The sequence below is a fragment of the Arctopsyche grandis genome, chromosome 1 (genome assembly GCF_051622035.1).
Source record: "Arctopsyche grandis isolate Sample6627 chromosome 1, ASM5162203v2, whole genome shotgun sequence".
Taxonomy (NCBI): domain Eukaryota; kingdom Metazoa; phylum Arthropoda; class Insecta; order Trichoptera; family Hydropsychidae; genus Arctopsyche; species Arctopsyche grandis.
Genome location: NC_135355.1, coordinates 34,765,708 through 34,776,632, shown reverse-complemented (window position 1 = coordinate 34,776,632; position 10,925 = coordinate 34,765,708). Strand labels below are relative to the sequence as shown.

Sequence of the window (10,925 nt, the reverse complement as noted above, 5' to 3'; positions counted from 1 at the left end):
GCAGTGAAAATGTATCAAACAATGAATGTACAACGTTTAACTCAAACCTAACAACCCAATCTTAAATGAATAGGGCCAACCCTGACTTAACCTAACCTATCCTTAAATAATACCAACCCTAACAATCTAATATTAAATGAATAAAACCAACCCTGAAAATGTAACTGGTTATGATTTCATTGAAACGTCAGTGAAAATATATTTTCACTTGAAATATAATTTCACTGTGACAAGATATAAGATGCATTGTGAACAAAATTTAGTGAGGGTACCATTTATCGGCCCGGCAAATCAAACGTCAAATGGGTTGCCAATAATAAAAATAAATACTGATCCCAACAACCTAATCTTAAATGAATAGGGCCAACCCTAACTTAACCTAACCTAACCTAACCCTTAAATAAATAACTGTTGGCTGCGAAGATATTACGATTACCCAGTGAAAATGTAACTGGTTATGATTTCGCTGAAACGTCAAATTTTATTTTTGTTACTGGCAACCTGGTTGACGTTTGATTTGCCGGATGCTAATTTGACATTAAATTTCGTTTTGGCATTTATCGTGTAATTTATTTTACAGCCGTGCCAAAAATGTTATCCCATTTAGAAGTAATAATAAGTGAAAGTAAGAAGAGGTTTGTAAAAAGCACTTAAAAATCAAAAATCAAATTATATTAAATATGACTAACTTACGTATGGTATACATATTATGTATTTATTGTTATATGTATGATGTCTTGATAGTGCAACTATCTCGAGTACATTTCTCCGGTATGTACATATGTGTCAGAGTTTAAAAAAATTTATCAGAGTTTTACGCTGATAAAAAGTATTTCAAGTTAATGCTAGTAATGACGCAACGTCTCAGTAGTTTAATTTTAATACAAATGAAACGCATAATATTATTTTACTAGTGTTAACCCGATGAAATATCATCGCATGGGTTTTGGCATATTAAGATATTAAATAAAAAAAAATAAAAGAAATGTGTCCCACCAATACGAATTTTTTTCAAATACCTTTTAAATATATTTAATTTAATATTTATATTTAATTGTTTCATACGAAAAAAAGGAAAAAAAAAACAAATAGAAAAATTTATTAATTAAATAAATTTTCAATAGATGGTGCCAAATGCTCAGAGACTTGCCTAGAGGAAACATTGGAAGCAAACAGTATATATGTATAGAAGTTTTTTCTTTTGTTATTATATTCTTATTATATTCGTACATTTTGTTGGTAGTGTTTTAGCTGTGACGCACATATGTACATATGTATGTCGAATCGAAACGACTATTATATGTAGTTCGGCGAGCGTTAGCTTACACAGACACACAGAATAGCGATATAATATATATGATAGTACGGCGAGCCTTATCTTACACATTGCATTGTTTGTGAATGTTACAACTTACATACAATACGAGCCTCAAATCTCGAATCAGTATACACTGACTAGTAAGTGTGTACACTAGGTTTGGTTTTTAGCTACAGCTTACGACGCTAGATTCCGCAGACACTCTTACTAGACAAAGTATACACTGATTTCACAAATTCATGCACATGCTGCTGTGCACTAGTAAATACTAGCTGCTAACGAATGAAATTTGAGTAGTTTAACAGCGTGCCAAAGTTTGACGTTGGTCTTCGGTGGATTTTATGCTCAAGAATATAACTGGTCGTGTTCTAATAACTAATTTATTGTTGAATTGATACGAAATAGACAATAACACTGTTCGACATGAAAAATGGTTCAGAGACGATATATAACTTTGTTATAGATCTATGCCCAGTGAACAAGAATCTGGTAATAAAAGTGTTGATTGGCTCGAGATTCGGAGATATATGTGTTTTTTAAATCGCGCGATTTTTCTATATCTTGGTGTTGTTCAGTCGATTTCTCAAAATCTGTTAATTTCCTGTTCAAAATGAATATTGAAATCTATAGTCGGGTATTTTATCTTTCATTTGTAGTACTTTTCAGTTTTCAAATCTCTGTATGTAGTCGTCCAGTTCAAATCAAAAGTCAAAATTACGTATTTTCACTTGGGATTTTTTCCTACTGTTAATACTATATTATATTGAGTATTTTCTATTGAAACATGTTTATTAGGATAGTGTTCTGGCCACACTATTTTTGGTTTTCGTTTAAAAGGGTTAATTGGATGTGTGCTGAATTTTAAATCTGTTAAATCTGTAAAATCTCGAGCCAATCAACACTTTGTATTACCAGATTCGTGTTCACTGGGCATAGATCTATAAGAAAAGTTATATCTCGTCTCTGAACCAAAAAAAAGTCGTCATTTGTCGAACAGTGTAATTAACTAGGTTAAATCCACAAAATACAATTACGTACATCCGTATTACCTACGATTTTACGTTAGGTTACATTTTATTTCGTTCATTTATAATATGTTCTTCGATATAATGTCACATTCTTTCAGTTTTTAGTTCAATCCGTCACTGGCCGACTATATACTTGTCAAGAATGTCAACTTGTTATTCCTTTCGTAAACATTTACTGCGTACAGATAACTAATGTATGAATTTACTAGTAACCGTTTTTATCCATTCTTCCGTGTATACTGTTACTGAGGGATTTTGATGATGCATACACTTACTATTCAGTTAATACTGATTCGCACTTTATACTCTTAGGGCGAAATCACACAGGAAGGAACGCGGCACATGTTTTTTTTAGATATTTTTAAACATGCGAAAAAAATGTAGCATGCCTTGCACATATTCATGGCACGCACAGCACACATCGTTTCAAAATCACCCCCTGGAGTGTTTTCGGTAAAATTTTATCCTTGTATTTATCCTTGCTTGACAGTGATCGATAACGGTGTATCCCATATTTGAAGAAATGTAGGAGAACCCCCACAGCGGGGTGCCAAGCACACGACGTGCCGTTCTTCCCTGTGTGATTTCGCCCTTACTGTAACCTTAAACTATTTCTATAGTATGTACATGTTTAATATCAAGTTATGTATATCAAAAGAAGAATTTTCAAAATTTGACTCGTACAATTGACATTTCTCTTCTCGGCACAATCACTATAACAAAATTTTAAATTTTCAGAATAAATACATCACAAATGTAAAGTGCTACATAGTTTAGAAAGTAATCTACAACGTTTCTTTCAATTATTGACGTATTATAATTTATTATCAAGTGTTTCTAAGCAACCTTCTAGATATATCGAATTATCAAAAATATATATTGGTATTTTTTTCCAATGTTATGCAGTCTCTTTACAATGCAAACACTTTCCTTTCTTACATATTGCACTCTTAGAATTCAATCAAATTGAATACAACCGTCAATTACTTATACGTAATTTATTTATAGGATTTTTCTGCGAAATCAATTAAAATAAGACCATATAATATAGGTAATACTGTTATGTAATAACAACATGATCCCATCAACATTGATATATGTAGATAAAATGCTGATTGTGCATAACAAATTTTATTTTTTAAATTATTTTTACTATTCATTAATTATAGTTCACACTATGTCTTAGTCCTTTTTAGTATTTACTACTCTAATGATCATTTTATAGTTATGTAAGTGTATGTAAGGGCATAATATGTAGTAAAAAAACTCAAAAATGTAGTAAACCATTTCATATCGATGAATTCACTAATTTCTTAGTATGATTATTAGTGGTTCTCTCATAGAATATCCTGGTAAATTTAATAACAAAATGGCATTTTGAAATAGTAATCACTGTGACGATTCAATACTCATTTATATTAACACAACACAGACCGACAACAGCATGTAAACAACAATACGAAAAATACTCTTTAGTACATTTTATATTGACACATTCACATATTCCGTTACGTGGACGCGGCGTATCCGTAACAGCACGATCCGACACGATCTATTCATATTATACAGTAGTACATGTCACCGAAACGTATCAACTGATTTGGCCACTGTGAAAATATTCACGCACGACGTGACGTCACAGTAGTGAACTAACGAAAGTGCGCATGCGCATATGAATACTTTCGAAAACGTCATATTGTGACAATATTGAATCGATGCAAGCAATATTACGCCGTATCATCGCGCAGTTTAATGTATATGTAAGCCGATTTTACCTTGCGCTCGTCAAAAACAAGTATGAACGTGCCGAAAACTGACGGTGTTGTGTAGTATGAATAGTAGTCTTTTTCCTGGAGTTCTGTGCCGAGCTATTGACATGCAGTGCTGGATAATAAAAATATAATTTAAACGTTGGGCAATGACACATGAGAACATCTGAATAACATACCAAATAGCATTCAAAGTCAATAATTCATATTAATAATTCAATATATTCCAAATAAAAAATATAGCTTTATGAGTAGTAATACTGTACCTGGGAACAGTCACGTGAATCAACACTGAAACGAAAGTCACTAGTCATGAGGGCATTGATTCATTTTAGGAAGGTCGACAACCCAGAATCAATCATCTGGGGTTGTCGATAGTTTAAAAGTTAAAGATAATATTTTACTCCGAGACTTCACTGTAAATAAATCATATGAATATACATGAATAAAATATAGTTATACAAAAAAGAAACGAAAATTAAATAACTATGAAAACACATCTACGATCCCAAATTCAACAATCCCTCAACCAAATCAGCATATTTTAGATTAAACAAATCAAAGTTAATAGCAATTTGGTTGAGCAACTGGATGCCCCTTGCTACAGGTGATGAAGCCATCAAATTGGTGCGTGCCACGAGATAAGAGCACAAACTGCGGCATCAAAACTATCGGAGTTCGAGGATTTCTCACCAAACCAACCAGCAATTTTTAGAAATGTTTTTCCAGCTATACTCTTCGCCAGGCGTCGGCAACCTCATTTGCCTGCTTTATTGAAACAAAAACATTTCTCGTACATTTTCAAAATTGTCTTGATCACTATTGTTTATCATTGATTTTAAAATCATTTTATCGATTTCGTAAGTAAATATTTGTATGTCATTACAGCACCCTACAAATCTATCAAGAACTTCGCCTTAACTTAACCATCGAATTTCACTACGTAACAGCAAATTTCCATGTTTAAATTCAATTTTTCCAAAAAAAGGTTTGAAGCGTGTTAATGCTACTACGTATTTTGTTTACAATCTTAACCCTTCCCTTAGACTCGGGCCACACCGTGCAACTTTGTCGGCTGACTAAAATTACATTAGTCTGAAAAAAATGTATGGAAATGTGAGTGACAAAGAAGTTGACGGGTGTGGCATGCCCCATCTAACTACATATGTATGTATGTACATTGGTCTGGTCACCCTCAACCAAGTCGCTCGGTGTGGCCCGGCTCTTACTGTGCTAAAAAAATCCTCTGGCCACTGTGCTGGATTCCAAGTGTCCAATTAAAGTCCAGTGTGTTTTAAGCAGTGCTGGTGGAGTCGGTTCAAAATTTACCGACTCCAACTCTGACAACGACTTAGACTCTGACCAAACAAGTTTAATAGAAAATGAATCAGTAATAAAAATGAGAATAAAGAAGTATGAGACGGAGAGAAAAATCGGTTTTGGCTACAACACATCAAAATATGTGCAATTCAACGATTTTGTTTATAATATAATTTAAATTCACGATTTTAATAAATACATTATTAAATTTCAATTTATTAGGGGATTTCAAGTTGACACATGCCATAGTACTATCATTTAAAGGAAATAATAAAAATAAGTCGGTTGGTTTTTACGGCTCCGTCTCCGATTGAAATACTCCGACTCCACGACTCCGACTTCGACTCCACAGCCTTGGTTTTAAGTTAAAATAATGCAAAATATACGAGGCTAAAAATTGCAATTAACTATAAAGATCATTTTATCATGTATTAAACTTCGAATATTATAAAATAAGTGTCATTCCAAGGCGGATATCATTTTCACAATGACCATTGAGGAGCGCGGCATGTACTGAATTTCCCTTCTCTCTCTCGCATCTGTGAGGCACGTTCCCGTTAAAAATTATTAATTCTGCTGATATTAATCAATTTTTTTTATTTCGTAATGGCACACTTCGAATCATAGAGGTTTTGACGAAGAATACATAAAATATAAAGACCCTATATGCAGTATATTTGGAGAAATAAAATAAAACTCTAGTTCTGGCCACTCGCTATCCATCACAGTGCGGTAAGTAATAATATCGTTTTTTAGTACATCTTCAAGTTGTTGCTTAGATACCTTTGCAAATAAATTTTCTTCGTACAATGCTAATATTACCTTACTATATAACAAATTATTTTTGACCTGCCGCATATTCTTAAATTAAATATTTATTTATTTTTTTGTACTTATTGACCCACGGGTTATATTTTACTGATGCTCGAGTGTTGAGACAATTATAAAGTCTACGCTGTGACTGGAGAGAATTATAACCTAGGGCTCCCAGTATGTGACATACATATTTTATTTTATTGTCACAAATCAATACACACTCGCCATTACAGATTTGCTCCAATGCGACGGGTGTACGTTAACGAAATACAGAATACATAAACAATCAGAAATCAGAAATACAGTAATACATACATATACAATCAGAATATATAGCATATAACAATTAATCAGAAATAATAATCATAGTGACATCTATGGATTATTTTTAGATTTTTTTTTTGTATACAATTTTTATACATACAATAAATACGAAATTATAGAGATGTCGATAGAGATATCTATAGATTTCAGATTACTGTGTATAATTATTACAAATTATACACAGGCAGATTTTGTGACAACAGGATTAGATCTAATACCAATTTTCAGGAACCGTTTCAGCAATAATCAGATAAAATTGGCAAACTCTGATAGAGAAACGATCGATTTGGAGTCACAAAACCCCCAAATCTAACCAGCAGTGGCGAGGACTCGAACCTTTGACCTCAGTGATGCTAAATATATACGCTACCACTAAGCCAAACTGCTGTATGTACATACATATGTATGTACATCGAATGTGTCAATGTTTCACGAGTATATATGTATGTATATACATACATACAGTATTGTGTCAAGATTTAAAGATAAACGGCGTTTGCTCGGTTTCTCATCCTCATTGATAAAAATAAACTACCATATTTTAAAACATCGTTTAAAAAGGGAAACCCCTCTTCCATAAAAAAAAAAACGAAAATAAAACACTTACTCTTTCCCAACTAGTTACAAGTTACAACTTAGCTCGACATTGTTATCCCTTATCAGTGAAATCGAGCTTACGTAAATACAAATTGTGGTAAGTGAAAATGCGTTACTAAACGTAATTTATGTAGTAACGCATTCTCACTTACCACAATTTGTATTTGACTTGCGTATTCGTATATTAATTATAATTACTATAAATAATATACATATGTATGTAACATACGAATACGCAAGCTTAAACTTTGATAAGAGTTTTATGTAATTGTCGGAATGATTTTGTATATTTGTTCCATTCAATGTCAAGATTCACTCAATCGATTGTTTTATGATGAAACCACTCTGCAAAAATGACTATCAATATTTGTATAACACATATTTCTTGCAATATTTTGTGCATCGGAAAAAAAATTCTCAACTACATATTTTTTGCAGCCGAAAGTAAACTTAAATATTTAATATTTACTGATGAAATATTTGATATTTAAACTTACTGTTTACTGATTCGAGTCTATTGAAGATAAATATGATTTTGGATTTTTTTATTTTAAAAATTTCCACGATTTGCACCTAACCTATGTACTACTATGTTTAAAATTTTTTAACTGTTCAATATTTTCCATTTTTGTTATTATCGGAGCTGTGAGTCGGAGGATTGCAAACGGAGTTGAAATCGGAGTCGGAGTCGCAAAAAACAACAGACTGTGACTCCTTTTTTATTTTTATTTTTAATTAATAGTAATATGGTATACGTCAACTTAATAATTCATAATTTAAGTATTTTAGTCATTTTGTCAGTATTTAAATATAACAGGTCAGTATTTACATATATTAAATGGCCAGAATTTATATTAAACGGCCAGTTTCTATCGTTCAGTATAAAAGTGGTCAGTATGAATAATAAAAAGTCAGTATTTATAGTAAATGGTCATTATTTAAACAAAAATGGTCAGTTTTAATTTTAAATGGTCAGTTTTGATTTTTGATTACAGAAAAAGTTATATATCTTTATATAGAATCAAATTTAAATCTATATAGAATTAAATTTAAAATGTTTTATTTTTTTAGTATTATTATTTGTTTTATCAATATTATTAATAATTTTTAAAATAAATATAATTTGGTAAACAATTCCATCTAACAGGCATTGCTATTTTTTCCAGCGAATTTTCGTCAGATTTTTATATGGTCCATTTGTTATTTAAAAAAATCATTGAATTGCACATATTTTGAAGTGTTCTGGCCAAAACCGATACTTCCTCCGTCTCATACTTTTTTACTAAATTTATTTATTTGTGTAAGAAATTCATACACATCTAAATACATGCTGTGAATGTACTTACTTTTTATTTATACCTATTTCATTACCAATAACTCAATAAATTGGGTTTCATGTCAATTTTCAGTGAGTTTATTTAATTTCTTTGATTTTTTAAACTTAAAAAATCGGTAATTATTATTTATTTGTAATCGGTTATTATTTTTATTACGAATACTTTTATAAGTTGGCAAGAAAAGTCTGTTTAACTAAAATCGTTCAAGTTGGATTCGGAGTTTGGGGCCAGAGTCGGAGTCAGCAAATTTTGATCCGACTCCACAGCACTGTTTATACATAATACACTTTCTAGTAAATCAAAATTTAATTATTCTACAGTCAAAATGAAAATTGAAATCTATGGTTAGAAAACCAATAAAGTTCATCAATCAAATCATTTTTTCTCCATTAAATTTTATTTTTTCATTTAAAACATTAACTTAGGCTACAACTTAGCACAATGTTTTTTTTTCATCTGTAAAATAGTGTTAATTTGAGCTACAAGCTAATTTAAGTCACGAGTAGATGGTTGGTGCTTGCGGTGATTGGAAAAAAAATCATACATATACATATACATATGTATATGTATATGACACATTAATTTTCGAACGGAATTTCCAGTTTGAATCGAGCTTTTATATTAAACAAATCCCAATAAAGCACAATTTATTTGTATATACGTATGCAAAAATGTAGATAAAATCTAATTTAAAAGGAAAGGTCGTACTCTATTCAATTGGGTAAAACATAAAGTAATCCTTTCGTGTTGATACAACTTCAAATTGGAATTTCCTTGTTTGAAATATATTATTATACATCGATTTTCCAAGCTCTATAGAAATGGTTGCGTTAATGATAACCACTGAGAGGTTTCCGGGTTTGATCCTTAGTTTGACCTCGATAATATTCGGAATATGAATTTATTCCGAATATTATCTGTAGTGCTGCTGGTCAGTTTTATAATCGTGACTCCAAATCGATCGTTTCCTATCGGAATTTGACAATTTATCTGATTTCATTGTTGAAACGGTAGCTTATCAAATTAACAAAAACCATCCTACCCATTATGTCACCACTATTTGAATACGCTTTCAAAATGTACAGTCTATAAATCTATATACATAAATATGTACAGGTTTAATACCACATGGGTCAATCAGGGGCAGCCCGTAATGACATCATGGGAAAAATATAAATAAAAATAAAAGTCATCCCATGCCACATATTTTATTTTATTTTATATGTGAACGTTTTCATGATTAATATATAATAAAATCAACAAAAAATTACGTTTTTTTATAAATGATTTTTTTCAAGGTTATATAATTATATTATTGCTATATTTTTAGAAACATGTATGTTTATAATCATAACAGCAATTATCCTGCACACAAATTAAAATGTACTTTCCAATTATCATGTGAGCTAATGCTTACGAGTATGTCATACATAATATGTATAATACACGTATTTTATAAAAACTTATCTCTTTTCCATGTATCTATAGTGATCATTGCGGAAAACATTCAAAAATTAACGGATAATCCTGCTATTCTTCAAATATCATACGTACATACATATATATTAAATTAATTAACGTTTATGTATTAAGGAACAAGAGTATAATTTCAATACATTTACATATGTAGGTTTACGTAATAGGTTTATATAATAATATACATGATAGCGTATGCAACTACGTACACCCAACAAATCTATCGTCAATGTATACGCGGAAAACTTCGGAAAATTCGCAATAAATGATTCATACAATGAACAGTGAACTGGTATAACGCTGTCGACTGGTCTATCAAATCTCACACGCTTACGTCAAACACAAAAAAATAAGATTTCACACACATTACAGTCGAATGAAATATATAATCGCAAGTTTTAGCACCTCTGACGTATTCAGGCAGGAAATTATAAATTTTCACACCCCATTGGAACGCACTTCTTCCATAGTTTGTATCCACTTACAGCTAAATAATTATTATTTCATGTATTATAGATGGGCCAGCCACCTAGAAGAATAAACGAAATAAGTGCTTGAATGGTACCATAGAGAGCGTAAAAGGCAACATGAGATGAAAACCAAAAGAAGGCCACAAGGGAAATGAGTAGATGAAATTATAAAAAGGTGTGGGATGATCTCATCCCACACATTTTTTGAAATGAGAGGATGAAGGTTCAGAGACACAGAGTGGTTTTTATTTTATTTTGGATAGTTTTGCACATGCAAAATAACGCTGGCATGCTTAGCCCGTACCGTTGTTATCCTTCCCAAAACTCACCTGGAGTGATATTTCATCTTTGTATTGACATGATAACAGGAATTCCCATATTTAAAGAAATGTAAGAGAAGCTTTTCGAAATCATAAGATTGTATGAATTAACAATGACATGTGGACACGCCAATCACAGCTACAGTCTAC

General features: G+C 31.3%; 1 protein-coding gene across 1 annotated transcript in view; it reads right to left on the bottom strand.

The window, feature by feature from the left end:
- Positions 1 to 10,925, bottom strand: part of LOC143916237 (methyltransferase-like protein 25B) — a 588,188-nt gene that overhangs the window by 390,059 nt on the left and 187,204 nt on the right. The gene's annotated exons all lie outside the window — the stretch shown is intronic.